This window comes from Gymnogyps californianus, chromosome 9 (genome assembly GCF_018139145.2).
Source record: "Gymnogyps californianus isolate 813 chromosome 9, ASM1813914v2, whole genome shotgun sequence".
Classification (NCBI taxonomy): Eukaryota; Metazoa; Chordata; class Aves; order Accipitriformes; family Cathartidae; genus Gymnogyps; species Gymnogyps californianus.
Genome location: NC_059479.1, coordinates 21,616,005 through 21,628,898, shown reverse-complemented (window position 1 = coordinate 21,628,898; position 12,894 = coordinate 21,616,005). Strand labels below are relative to the sequence as shown.

Sequence of the window (12,894 nt, the reverse complement as noted above, 5' to 3'; positions counted from 1 at the left end):
TTATCAACATTTTGGGATCCTTTTACTGGCCTGCTTTGAATGGGGAGACATGCTTTTCTTTCAAGGTTGTTATATGTTTAAAGCCAAACTATTTTTTAAGTTGAAATTCCACAGCGTGATTCCAGGCGCTAAAGCCTTCAACAAAAACCGCCTCTGAATGTGGCTACCATCTTTTTATCAGGTGGTAAAATGATGAAACACAGCAAAATTATGGTTGCAGCTGGGGAAAATACTGAAGTCTCTTCCATCTCCTCTTTCCACACCAACCCTTCGATCCAGCTGTGGCAGAGTAGCAGAGGTCCGTGGGTGTTTCCCGTTACAAAAGACTGAGCCTTGGAAGACTACGTGATGTATATTCTAGTTTTAAGCAGAATGTTGTATACAGGGAACTCCTTTAATATCCTGCCTATATGCAGTTAGTCATGATCAGTTCTTGCCACGCTTTCAATTATTTTCAGCATTTCGCTAGCAAAAAGTGGGCGAGTCAGATCCGTGGCCGGTGTACATTGGTATAAACCCATTTAACTCCACTGACTTAGCGGAATGGTTTTGAGACCTTGGGGCTAACTCCTGTGAACGCTTCTGCAGGTAGCCAAGTGACTCGTCATATGAAGTCCTCATAGCCCCGCTGTGCTGAGCTGCGGGCTGCTGCAGGGCCGAGCGGGGCTCATCGGGCCCAAACGCTCACACGCACGGGTAGCACGGCCGGAGCTCCTGGGTGCCTGCTGCACGGGCAGACTGGGGCCAGGGCCCGCCGGGCAGGACAGCGGGATGCGCTCCCCGTCTGAGCCAGGCCAGAGCCGTGCCTCCGTGCCGCCCGGAGCTCCGCCGCTTCCCGAAGCCACGGGCTGCGCACAGCGGCCGCTCGGAGCTCGCTCCTGCGGGGGAGCGGCGGGGGCCACCGCCAGCGGCGGCTCTGCGAAGGCGCCGGCTCCCGCGGGGCGCGGCGAGCGCTGCTCTCCCGGGACGGGACGGGACGGGACGGGACCGGCTCCCCGCCGCCGCCCCGCACACAATAGCGGCCGGTGCTGCCCCGCGCCGCCGGCGGAGTGACGGGCGGCGCCGGGGCGGGGCGGAGGCGGGGCCGCCGGCGGGGGGCGGTCCTCCGGGCGGGGGCGGCGGGGCGCTTCCTGCCCGCCCTGGCGGAGCGCCGTCCCGCGGGGCGCCCGCGCCGCAGAGCGAGGCGGAAGGAGGCGGAGGAGGGAGCGGAGCTGCCCGACCCTGCCCAGCCCGGCCCGGCCCTGCCCTGCCCTGCCCTGCCGCCGTGTGCGCGCCGGTGTGAGCCTGCTGCCGCGGGGAGCGTGTACCGGGGAACGCTGCCGCCCCAGCCCCGCGTCCGGCCCTGCGGCTCCTCCGTGCTCGCCTCGCCCCGCTGCGCACAGGTAACCGCGGAGAAGGAGGCGCGGAGCGGCGCGGAGCAGAGCAGCCTCCCCCGGCCGCGATGCTGCGGGCCGCCCTTCCCTGCCGGGGCCGCGGGCGCTGCGAGTGCCCCGGGCGGCGCTGCCACTGACAGCGGAGCCTGCGCCGGGCCACCTCCACCGGGACGCGGACTTTCCCTTCTTTTTGTTTATTCTGGCATTCTTGAGATACCGCTATCCTCCTTCCAAGGACTGCGGGCAGGTCCTGTCTGACTCTGTTGGATTTTTACCCATCTATCTTGGTTGCCTGTCTGAAAGTATATTTATTTTTAATAAAAGAAAAAGTCGAGCCACAAATCCAGTTCATGTCACGTTCCCCTTTCTCTGGAGTCCGGTTTATTTCTGCAGTGTAAAAAGTTTACTCCCCCCCTCCAGTTTTATTGACACTGAGGATGAAGAAGGATTTGCAAATGAAAGCGCCTTGAAATACAACATCTTTTGGAGAGAGCTCTGCAGTTCGCCTGTTGAGTCTCAAATTCCACCCTTTGCCCCTGCTGAATCCACTGTTCTGCCCTTTACTCTCTGGGCTAAAAAACCAAACAACAACAACAAAAACCCGAGGGAAAAAAAATACCTTTGGCAGCAGGGAAGCTTTGTGTGACTGACCCAACGAGCTACAAGTGTCCAGTTTCTGAAAAGAAGAAAACCCTTTTGTCTTCAGCAGATCAGTAGGTAAGAGACTCATGGCTCATAGCGCATGGCGTAAGGGACTCGGCATTCATTCTTGCAGCCTAAACCTGGGAGTTAGACTGGCTCTCCTCTCTGTCAGCTTTTGCCCATCGCTTCTCTCTCCTGTAAAGATTACTATTCATCTTGCAAAATTCTTGCAAAAAAAATACACTCATCCACCCATTTCACCACTGGCAGTAAATAGCCAAAATTAATAGTAATGTACTTGTGTGTAGTTGGATAAAGTAATATTCTGTGGAATTCGCTCAAGTGGGTTTGTGTCAGGCTGTGTTTGGAAGCAGCCGTGTTTCTTGTGGTGCTCTCTTGAGAAAATAATCGCAGTCATTGTGCTTGTAATCCACGTGTTAAGATTGTCTTTGCTCGTCATGCTTCACAGAGAAGCATGTATGTGCATTTACGTATGCACGCGTGCAAACAGGGCTTCCACAATCAGGTGAGATTTCTTGTTTCACACTGGAATTTGTTTTACATGAAGTGCTTTACTAATGTGTCACAAGGTGTAGAAGTGTTGAACCCATAATTAACACGCCTTAACAGATTATTGAACATGGCTAGGAACATACTTGGCACTGTACAGAGTGAGTATGAGGATATGTTTTCTTTGTTTTGAGATTTTTTTTTTTAAAGTAAGACTGAAAACGCATCAGGGACGTGCACATAATAACTGGATGGAGGCCCAGTCTCTGTGCAGGGAAACATATTTTGAAGCATAGTCCTTTCTGTAGGGGCCAAGTGCTGACTGTGTGCTGTTTTATAAGTGATAATACCGCTGTGAATTTCTAATTTTCCTTCTCCGCCAGCTTTGTACCCACATACCGACTTCCCCATGGCCAGAGTTTCATCTCTACTAGTCTTTTGTGCAAGGGAAGGACCTGTGGAATTTTGTGTGGCTGGTAGTAGGACTCCTCTTTGCAGGGAGGATTATATTGTTCCCTGTGGAAACACACAGCATCCCCCAGCAGGAGGATCTGGCTGTTTATGTGGTGAAACCAGCCTTGACATCATGCTCTTCCCCACTGCGTGGGTTTTTCCTGTAGATGATACAGGAAATGCTACATATTGGTCTGTTGTGGTCCCTGTTCCTCTTTCTTTCTTTTATTTATTTTTTTTTCCCCTTCCTCCTCCCTGGAGGGATTTCTGCAGGAAAAGAAAGTGGAAAAGGTGTCCTGTTCCTGCCTTAGAAGGGGGCAGCAAGTCAGCGTGCTCTGAGCTGATGGACCCTCAGAGAACTGAGGGCACCTCAGTCTCTGCTGAGGTGCAACAGCCAGCGGGGCACCTTGCGAGGGGACTGGGGCAGGTGACTGACCAGGATCCATCTTGGGGGAGAGGACATGGCATAGGTTTTGGCTGCTGCCTCACTTTTTTCTGCTACCCTTGACTTTTTCTGAGGACTGAGCCTTTTTACCAAATCGGGGTGGGAACACAAGAACCATCGAGCTTGCCCTACTCGCTTATGCTGCTCCTGTGTGAGTGATGGGCAGCATCACGTTGGTTTTTCAGGGCTGATATAAAAACATGAACCCTACCATCAAGACCATGACCGTGTTAAATCTTTGGGTCAGACTTTCACCAGGGTTACCTCAGTGACTGCTTGTCCTAGGAGGAGGGTCATGAGCTGACCCTGGAAAAATTTGTCCCATAGCTGAAGTTGCAGGTTCATCTGGGGCATTTGGTCTCCCTCTCTTTTTTTCCGGGACACTTATTTGCAACGTAACCCGTGCCCTTAAAACATTCCTGGGACCCACAAACACAACACAGAATGATTTGTTTCTGCTCTAGCACTTTCTTGAGGAAAGGGTAGGATTTCCAGGAGGAGGGAAAGGGGCGCGTGGTCTTCCCCCAAGCTCATCATCTTTCTGATTCTGGAGATGTTTTGCAGGCAGCACTGCCTGTCCTGGGGAGGAGGCTGGAGGCAGAAGGGAGGCTGGGCAGTGCTGAGTAGGCAGAATGGGCCATATAGTGGGACGTGGGATTGCGGTGATGCTGGCACCTTGTAATTGTGGTATTGTTTGGCATGACACATACTTAAATTGTGATGGCTGGTTAATATACTGATAGCATGGTTCTTCATTCTACCTATTTATGGTGACACACGACATCAGATTGTGCCATAAACATGGGAGAATCAAAGTATTGCTCTTTCCTGAAGCATGCTTGAGTGACTTTGGACTAATGTGTGCTTTGTAGCACAGAATGCTGCAGCTGGGCCACAGGGTTTTCATATGCCTGTAATACAAATGTATAAAAATTCTCTGTAGTCTGTAATACAGCTCAAAGGGCAGCTGATTTAGACGTGCTTGAGTGTTAAGGTCAGGAGATCACATTCCATAGGTTACTAGATGAAAGTGCTTGAAGAGGGCATAGCATAAATATTTGATTCATATAGAAGGGATTGGTGCAAATCCTTTTGTCCCTTCTCCAAAGATGTTCTGTAGGCAAAGCACCGTTAGGAGAAAAAACACACCAAACAACAGAAAACTTGTAACTTCTTTGTGCCAGAGGAAGTAGGACAGTAACATAGTGTATTATTGTTGAATTCCACAAAAATTCTTCTCATGGGATACACCATCTTGAAGAACAGCTAAGAGAACTAATGTTTTTAAATGTAAAATGACTCATAATGCATGGGCTCTTGAAGTTGGGTTTAACATTGTATGCAAACATTGCCAGCTGGTGGGGATCTTTCTGGATAAATAAGAACTATATTTGTACAAGAAGGCTTGAATGATGTATTTCAGATGCATCCTGATTAGCATAAGCCATTCACTTTGCAAAAGAATAGTAAGAATCCCAGAAGTGTAGATAATTTAATAGTTGTCTTGTTCTCTTTATCCTGTCTTTCATCAGCAGACTGACCAATCTTTTTGTTTATTTAGAAATAAGGTTGCATTGTTTTACTGCCACGTTTTCCTAACCATGACAGTGAAATTGAGAATTTGCAACCCCCAAGTTCTCAAAGCATAAACACTTCTCCCTCTTCTATCCCTTCCTTTTGTCCCCAGTTGAGTGTAATGTGATTTTATTTTTATTTTGCAGGGGGGCGGTGGTGGTGGTGGTGGGTTTTTTTTATGGAACAACTTGCACCATTTAATTCTGTGTAGCACCCAGCACAATGATGTCTTGGTCCATGGCTAGGGCTCACTGTCACTACAGTGAATGAACAGCTGAAGTAAAATTTCAGCTCGTTAAAGGCTTTGTTTTCTTCATGTGGAGCAAAATCTGATGTAGGTTTGGGTTCTTGCCGTATTAAGGTATATACAGAGATAAGTCTTTAATTCTAGAATTATCAACAGTCCAAGTGTATGTTAATGTATAAATACTTTTAGCTGTGAATGAATTTATCTGTTCATACCTCTCTTGGGGCAGAACTCCGTTTTGCAGTTCTTGCTTCATTCTTACTGACAGCTTTTAAAGAGCTGCAGAACTGTAACCCAACGGGAAGACAAAGCCCAATATAAGAAAGTTCTTACATGTTAAGAGTTTGTATTAAACTAAAACCTGGCTCCAAACACCTGTAAATTACGAGATTCTCTGTTCAGTGCAGAATATGGTGTGTGTTAGGTTCTGTTCTGAATTAAAAAGAAAACTATGACCTTGTTCTTGGCAAAAGGTTCTTGGATTATTAGGTGTTCCCACTTTGGGGTGAAGTGTAAATGCTTTCAGAATAAAGTAAGATGCCTGTTTTCCCCCATCTAACTGTTGTTGCACATTCCCGTATTTCAAGGTATTTTCAGACATTCAGTTTTGAAGAAGTCTTCTCAAAGGTTTCCTAATCAGAACAGCCTTATGAATTTTTTTTTTCTCCTTGCTATTGTGGACGATATAGTGGGAGTGGAATGTCCTTGGTTGCCAATGTTTGCTGCTAGGTATCCCCCTTCCATGGAGACCAAATGTTTATAATAGTGTGAGAACGGCCATTCTTGGTGATTGGCAATAAGGTTCAAAGCTCTCTTTCTCCTCTTCTATCCACTGAAATACAAGAGAGGACTTGGATCTCTTGGTTCTTCATAGAAGTGTTCCAAGTTGCCTGTTGCTGGGGTTATAAAGTTTCAGGAAGCACTAGAGGATTTGTCAAAATGATTTAGTCCATTGTGTTGAATTTGGGCCACAACTGATTTCTGTAAGCTCATTTTCTGCTTTCACGAATTCTTTGCTTGTCTTACTTTCTGTTGAGTAGTTACTTTCTAGATGAGACTTTCATCTACCTCTTGTGCCTGATCTTCTCTCTGTATGTGCCCCATATATGGCATCGTCATATTGTAGGCTTTAAATCATTGTCTTTATGAAAGAACAGGCACATAGCTGCCCTATGAGTCCAGTTTGGCTGCAGGAGCTTCTCAGTTGTTAAACCCTTTTAGACAGGAGAGTGTATTCCCAAACAGCTCTGGAATGCAGTGCCGGCCACAGGAGGAATTGCATACTGCAGCCTTCATGCTATGGCCATACCTTCAGCTTTTGCAAAAGTATTTGGTTCATGCTTTGAACAGATCTGATGCTGAAATTGTATCCATGTGAAAACACTGTACTGTATGGAGAACTCTAAAGTCAGCAAATATCCAAATCTTACACATTACTTGGCTCTCCAGAGTAGCCTTGAAATGTAATCTTCAAGACAGAAAAAAAATCTCAACAACTTTGGGGAATAATAACGTAAAGGAGCTCCTAGGAGCAATTCGTTTTTAAATATACAATGTAATATTTGTCTTACTTGCCTACTATGTAAAGGAGTTTTTCAGGATTGATGAAATTTGTGTTTACCTAGACACTTGGATGTAATTTTTTAAGTAAGAATATATTTGAAACTTACCTGTGTATAAATGGCCATTCAGGGCAAACCAGACATTTGATGTAAGTGGGAGACTGGTGAATAAGAAATGAATAGGTGAATGAATAGGAGTGCAAAAGAAAAAGTCATGAACAAAAAACTGAGAATAAAATAAAAAGGCCTGTGGAAACAGAGTTCTCAAAGCCTTAAAATCATGTCTTAGTAGACTAGTGGTTATGTGAGGTGCTTAGCTTAAGTGAAAGAAGAACACATGTTGGAGTCTCCTGTAGCGCCTGGGGATCACAAGTTGCGGTCATCCTTCATGATGGTTGTTCGATGTGTCATGCTTTGTTGTGAGCAGCTCCTGTATTGCTAGGTTGGCGCTGGAAAAGTGAGTGCTCTCTCCTGTTCCTAATAGCTGAATCGTCTCATATTTTACTGGCACGCAGTCTGCATTCTTGGTCCCGCAGAAGGGGTTCAGAGATAAATACTGCCATTCATACTTGTTGCTTTTTTACTTTCTCATCCTCTCTCAGAATGACTGTTGTCTAGTTTGGTTGTGTCTAAGCTTAAAATAACCTTTTATTTTTTTAAATACTAGATATTTGAAAATCTTTGGGAGTTTGGAGAGGTCTTTGGTCATTTTCCTTGGTAACTACTGTTGGACTGTATAAGGTTCATCAGTATTGGTTAGAATATAGAACCAAGACTTTGTTTAAACCATAACAAAGTTCACTGATCTAACAAAATCGGTTTTTAAAGGCCTTGCTATTATTTGTATTAGCAAAGCACTTACAGAGTCTAATTGTAGACCAAGATGATGTTGAGCAGTTCTCTTATATGAATGTCTATGAATTAAGCCAATTTAAGTTTTTGTTTAATGAATTAATTAGCATTTGTAAGACCTTGTCTAAGAGTTGTATCGCAGTAATGTTTGTTTGCTTTAAAATGCTTTGTGTCTCTACACAACTTGTTTTTTAAAAGAATTACTTAATCTGTTAGGATTATTTACTGTAACCCTCAAGGAAAGTAATTCCCCATTTCAGTGACTTTGTTCACTTCAGGGTTTGGTGGACTTTTCCTGCTGTTCTAATTTGGGTGGTTCTGTGTTCAGCTGAAACAAATTTTATTGCTTCATACTAGGGCTAGCCCGTCTTGTTGTGGGGCTTGGCAAAAACAGGGTGGGAAAACATATCTTGCTAGTTTTCCCATTGTCTTTTTGAAAAGAAACAAAGCTGAAACCTCCTCCATATTTCTGGAGACACAGAACATAAAACCAGTGCGAGATAGCTTGCAGAGGTGCACAAGGAATTGGTAATCTGTAGTTTACTGAAATCATCACAACTGAATGCTGATATTCGTATTAGGTAAAAACAAATTTGAAACACTTTTTACTGCAGAACGATAAAAGTTGAAGAGACCGCGAGCAATTATGTAGTCTATTACACCCTTCCTTTGGGTAAGATCAGGGAACCGTAGAGAGCAGGCAGAAAAGAGCACTCCAAAGTTACATGAAAAAACCCAGCTTTTGCTGTTGCCAAGTTGGGATCGGGTGTGGAGCACTCAGATCTTGTTTAAAAAAGAAAAAGTAATAAAAAAATCGTAGCACCCATGGGGGAAGAGTGGATTTACCACCTGGCGAAAGACCAGTGCATTTCTGATTTGGGGAAGTAGGGATGGCAAGAGAGAATTTCTATGGAGGCCACTGGCCCCATCCCAAACTGCTCAGGTGGCATTTTGAAGGGGTGTTTCAATGGAGCAATCTCAAAAGGCTGAAATGGAGATCAGGGCCCAAGGTGGTGCTTGTGAGAGGCAGACGGCTCTGAGGGAGCACTTCAGCTATGTGTTGCCTTGCGAGACACAGGATAGCAGGTTTTCCAGCCCGAGTGAGGCCCTAGCAGTCGCATTCCTCAGGCAGTGGAGAGCTCAATGCATTTCCTGCTGCAAGCACTGCTGGCATTGACTACAGCTCTGAATGAGAGCTGGGGCAGGGTTAATTACTTTGGATTTGTGCTTAAGGAGCAGTGTGTTACCTGTGGTTTCTGCGCATTCAGTGAAGTTCGTTTTAGCACATCTCAGTGCTTAAGTGGCATAAGATTGTGGTATGTTATTAGTTGCTGACACTGCACCATCAAAACACGAACATGCAGATTTCCTTCATTAGGGGAATATTGTGTAGCTCTAACTTTTTGTTTCTGCAGCTGCTGGGGATACCTTGTAGAAGTATCTTCTCCAGCTGTAGAAAATACTCAGAAAGTTCCCCTGCCTTCTGCCTGCACAAGTTCTGGGATGCCTACATCCTTGATCAAAACCATTTAGGCAGGATCTATGCTTAAAATACTTGCTGCTCCAGTTATTGTGGAAAATCTTTCTAGTAGTGATGAAGTTTATATTAGCAAGGAAGAAGTTTTGCTGGTATGGTTTACACAAGGTTTCCTAAGTAATATACCTGAAAACAATTATTTCCTAGTGTAACTGCATCTGCTTTAGAGTGGTTGCTGGAATAGTTACATTGAAAGAAATCAATTCCGAGTGACATAGTTGTGGCAACAAAAACATAAACGTAGGCCAGGACACAGCCAATCAGCGCTGCGCTAAAACGAACGTAGTAATATCTTCCTCCCAGTGTGGTGGTGAGGCTTAATTAATCATCTTACAAGTAATTAAAGGTTTTTACAAGGTGCACATGAAAAACCCAGGTGGTTATGATAAAAGAACAACACCAAAACCACTTTTATAACATCCTTGCTTTCTGAAAATTTGGTGGTCTGGATCTTCTGTTGGGTTTTACTTTAAAAAAAAAATTGTGGATCCATCTTTTTAACCCGTGCTACCCACTGAGATCACAAAATGGGCTTAGTTCATGCTACTGGGTTGTTCCAGTACTGCATTAGATTTGTTCCCTTCCTTGAGCCACAGCATCTCAGAATGAGCATTGCCAGCTCAGTTAGGCTGATTGACAACGGATAAGTTACCTGTATTTTAACTGTTTCTCTTTATAAAGAAAAAAAAAAAGCAGCCCTTTGAAAAAAGAAGGGGCCATGCCTGCTTGCTTTCTGTATTCTGTGACTAGTCCCATTAAATTCTGTAAAACTGCTTTGTGAAATAAGAAGAGCTCCTCTACATAGGGGCTTAAAATAGTTTAAATTGTGGTAATGCTAGAAAAAGCCAGAAAATTCCATGCTAAAGTTAGGCCATAGTGATTGTTTTCTTCTCTACACACTTCTCCACCTGCGGTTTTTATTTGTGTCAACTTATGATACAAATTTTCAGGATGTCACAGCTAACATATGAGGAAAAACTACCTTAAGGTAGCATAAAACGGATATATCTGTTTGGGGATTGTATTTCCATTGTTTTCAGGACTTCAGCTTTTAGGTTTGAATTTTGACTTTATTCTTAATGTAGATGGTGATTCTAATCTTCTTTTATCTCACCAGCAATTAAAACAGCCTGATCCTATCGGTAGGGACAAATGATGCACTGTCAACGTTTTGCTCCCTTCTGATAATGCACATGAAACTGGTTTGCATGTTTGAAGATTACATTTTACTCTCACATGGTTTTCATTATCTGAGAGCCCCAAGGAGAGGCCTGGACTAAATCAGTGAAGGAATGGAGAAACCACACAATGCAATGAAAATGGTGCTGAGGCATAGTTGGGATAGTTGTGGGACAGAGGCTGCTGACGACAGAAGCAGGGCGCTGCCTGAGTGCTAGCAGCAGCAAGAAGTGGAGCATTCTTAAAAGACAAAACAAAACTTGATTTTGAATTAAAATTGCGGCTTGGGTTTACAACAGTTCCCCAATTCTACAAGGATAATTAGTGGAAATCTGTGAAGTTCGAAGCGGATGAATCTTGCTCAGTATGCGCTGGGAGGCAGTCATCTGAAATGAGACCTGATGTGACTAAACCTGTGTAAGCTTGATCTGGTTTTATCAAGAAGACATCTAAAAGGTGAGATCTTGGCCTTTATGAAGTTCGTAGCAGAGCTCCCGTCGCCTGTGCTGGAATTAGTGTTTCTTTAAATATGCAGGAATTGCAGTACATGCCAGTAAAGGGTTGTCTCTCTGCAGATGTGTGAGTAGTGCTTGGTAGTGCTGCATAACAGTTTAAGTAACTGAATGGTGTGATGTATTCACGTAGAAGTATTCCCAATAAAACCAGTTGGATGAATATACCTAGACTGGTTTTGCTATTAGACCAGTATATTCAGAATAAATCCTCCTGCCCCTCTGACTTCTGAAATTTTATGGAGGAACTTGAAATTCCATAGCATTCTTATCAAAATGCTTAAAAGCCATGAAGCATTCCTATTTATACCAGGCTCTGTAAGTGTTTATTCTTCTCTTTTTTTTTCCCTTTGTAATATAAAACCTGAATTATGTTGGTTAAGATTATAGGTACTTCTCTGTGAAGAAATTGATACTTCATAGTGAGGGAGCAGTATTTCAAAGGTCAAGTAAGGTCTTCTCAGTTTTTTCCTTAGAAATGTTATTTAGAGGAGGTCTTCATATGTTGATGTCTTGACTTACTTATCTCAAGCCAAAACAAGCAACATGCTGCTTTTTTTTCAGGCCTGCCCGGCTTTCTTGTGCTGTTCTGTGCCCAAATCCCAATACCATGAGCATTTGAGGAGAACGGTTAGTGGCTCTCGGCGAGGCAGTCTAGTCCTTGCTGAAGGTGGACTCGGTTTGGCCCGGAGAGTTGTTAGAACCATGATCGATCTTCGGGTGTTCTCTCGCTATAATTGCTTGATGATCTAATATAATGGGTATGCATATTATTTGCACCCCTCCGGGTGACATTGTTCTTGTTTTTAGTTAAAAGAAGGAAGTTTTTCTTGTTTGCCCAGTGACTCTGTCCTTCTGGTATGAAGATGAGTAATGTTGGCACTGCTCCATGCACCTGCTCAGTGCCACCCTCGGAGATCACCTGAGCCACAGTCAGCAGATCTAGGCAAGCAGGGATGGGATGGTTGAATGAAAGCTGGGGAAGTGTTTATGGTTGGGAGTCTGAAACCCACTTTTGGTTAGGAGCAGGTGCTGAAATGCTATCACAGCTCTAGGATTCGTTGTGTGCCGCCTTGCAGGTTTGGGTGTTGGCGCCAGATGTTGGGAACCTTTATTCTCAAGGACTACCCTAGTGTGTATTCTCTCCCTTCCTCCTCCTTGGGTAGGACTGAAATGAAACGAAGAGCATTCAGTGATAACCTACACTATTCATTAAATAGTTTTGGACCTCGCCCTTGTGAGTCTGGTGCTCCTAGCCACTTCAAAGTGAGCATGTATGCGGAATAGCCATGTTTCCAGTGGTCTTATAGACACTCATGTTAAGCGAATTTTGCAGGATCAGGCAATCAGCCTGCTGGGTTTTGCGTAGGCCATGTAGCAAAGGCATATTTCTATTAAACAGTGGGTGACTCAGCATGTGAGCTGGTCTCTGCGATTGCCCGGGGACTTCACAGCCAGTCCTTTCTATGCTATCTCTGTTTTGTGTTCCCCTCCTCTATTACAGTGTGCAGGTATGTCTGAAGATAACTCTGCACCTAAAAAACCAACTGAAGACTTCATCTAACTGATAGCATCCCGTCACCTGTTGCCAACCAGGATAAGCAGTATCACGTGCACATCTTTTAAGAAAAACACAGAATTACTTAGCAAAATTTACTGCTTGAGTTTGAAGTCTGTCACTGTCGCTGGATTGTTTTGTGTATGAGTGACACAAAATTTAGTAGTAAAACTGAAAGTGCTTAACTGTACTCCAGCCCTTTTGAGGTGGTGAACCTGTTCCCATCCCACCTGATGCGTAAGCTAATTAGCTTCTTGGCTAGGCAGTAATTCTGGGCAAGTATGTACAGGCTGTCCTCACAGGGACTCTTGCATTCCTCTTAGTTTCACAAGCTAAGGAAAGATGCTTCTCTTCGCTTGTCAGGTTATTATTGCTCCATGCAGCTTAATTGAGCTATAGCATTATAGCCACTCATCAAACAGTGGTGAGTAGCTCACTTGTCTAAGCTT

The 12,894-nt window shown here is 44.5% G+C and overlaps 1 protein-coding gene across 2 annotated transcripts in view; it reads left to right on the top strand.

Moving 5' to 3' along the window:
- Window positions 1-1,796: 1,796 nt before the first annotated feature.
- The window catches only part of AMOT (angiomotin), a 51,885-nt gene continuing 40,787 nt past the window's right edge, over window positions 1,797-12,894 (top strand). Inside the window, exon 1 of one of the 2 annotated variants that reach the window (XM_050901704.1) lies at window positions 1,797-2,090. The gene's annotated coding sequence lies outside the window, so the exon portion shown is untranslated. Of the gene's footprint in view, window positions 2,091-10,734; window positions 10,832-12,894 lie in introns of those variants that run through there. The other variant, XM_050901705.1, reaches the window with a different exon arrangement.